The following is a 1,976-nucleotide window of genomic DNA, read 5'->3' as shown; positions in this document are numbered from 1 at the left end:
TACTAGAAAATGACGCAATAGTGGGATAATAAATCCCGTAATGAAAGGTTTTACATACAATCTGTGCGGACGTTTTGCTTATTTCTCGTATTATGTTAACTATTCACCATCACGGTTGGAATGAATGAGTTTGAGTGGAATAAGTGAAATGGTTATAGCGGTATCATCATTAAGGAGGATCTGCGGGACGAAGGTCGAAGGCGACCATGCAAACTCCGAGAAATTTTGGTTATGACGTCATCGTAAGGCCGTACGTCCTTACGCTCAACTTTTCATGTAAGCTAATACGCGAAATGTCGCGCTACTTTGGTGGGAAGTTGCATGAGCTGGAAACCGCGTTTTTTTCATTTTTTACGTGAAGTTGCGTGGCCAGCGAATTATATAAACATAAACATATGATAATTGACAAGCTCTGCTTTTAGGCTTGCCTAAATATGTATATATATTAGTAATAATTTCTGCTAATTAATAAAACGAGAACTATATATTTAAAAAAGTCAGATTGACGACCTGATCCCTTCTCGCGTGGCTTCAAAAGCAGGTGGTGACAGATGCTTGTTGCTGCTCGGACAGAGGCAATCCTCCAGACGTTTTTCTTGCCTTTTTTTCGTCTTACCTCGAAACGCCTAAAGGTTTTATCAAGAAATTAACCGAGTGAGTGCTAATTCTTGACCAAAATGTCTCGAAATTGATGTTGTTCTTCTGCAACCATAATTATAACGTTGGGAAATTGAACTGTATTTTTTTTTTCTAGCCCTACAAACCTCCGTGACAGTTTGAGAATGATATGAAATTAAAGTTCCTTGAGACTTTCCAATATTTTCCCAGCTACAGAAAAGGCATTTTTTTACATGGCTTGATACCATTATTTACAAACTTAACACAGAGTAATCGGTAGAATTTATTGAAATTAGGTAAGAGAAAGAGGGAAGGGTTTGAACTCGGAATTCGCCTAGAGAGTTTTATAGATGAATGGGACGACAGAAAAATATCCTGGACTAAAGAGGAATAATTATTCCGTGTCTACTTTTTCATTATTCTTGTTTAATTAAACATGAGCCCATTATTCCAAAAACTATTATTATTTGCCTCTAGAAAAACCAACTTATTCCCGCTTATTTTCCTCCTCAATAACTGTTTGTTTCAAACTACTATCGGAGCATATCTAGGACGAGTGCTCCACTGTGGTTTAAAGCTACGGGGATGCTTTGCAATGCTTTCCCGGGTATGCTAGATTAATGTCCGATGAAGAATCGATATTTCTCCAGCAGGTTTTGATGATAAAAGGTTTGTTCGTAAAACAGCTGGAAAGCTAAGGTAAGGTGACATTGGAGAGACTATTCCAGTCGCTAATTTGAAACATTTATTTTTTGGATTCGAATTTCATTCTTTTGGAACTATATTTCTGGAACTGTTTCTTTGATTCTTTGATAACAAATATTATCAAATATTATTATAAATATCAAAATTCAAACCCAAGTAAAGTACGTTTTTTGAAAATCGAATTCGTTAAAATATAAGGTAAAGGACCAAAAACAAGTTGAAGATGTTTCATATCGCACCGAAACATGTCCCTTGATGTAAAGTTCGTTTTTCCACCCTGAACTTTGAAACTAGTTCATCTCCAAATTAATACCATAACAATTAATAAATCATTATACATTCAAATAAATAAAATTTCCAAATGGTCTTGATCGCACAAGTGTTAATATTATTTTAAAAAATACAACCAACCATTTGAGTTTAAACGAACATGTTTCGATGTTTCATACATCATTATCAGCCATAGTCGACGTTACGGGAGTTGCATGGCTAGCGAATTACATAAACATAAACATACGATAATTGACAAGCTCTGCTTTTAGGCTTGCCTAAATATAAATATATATTAGTAATAATTTCTGCTAATTAATAAAACGGGAACTGAATATTTAAAAAAGTCAGAGTGATGACTTGATCCCTTCTCGCGTGGCTTT

Source organism: Montipora foliosa, unplaced genomic scaffold, assembly GCF_036669935.1.
Source record: "Montipora foliosa isolate CH-2021 unplaced genomic scaffold, ASM3666993v2 scaffold_425, whole genome shotgun sequence".
Lineage (NCBI taxonomy): Eukaryota > Metazoa > Cnidaria > Anthozoa > Scleractinia > Acroporidae > Montipora > Montipora foliosa.
This window is presented reverse-complemented; position numbering follows the sequence as displayed.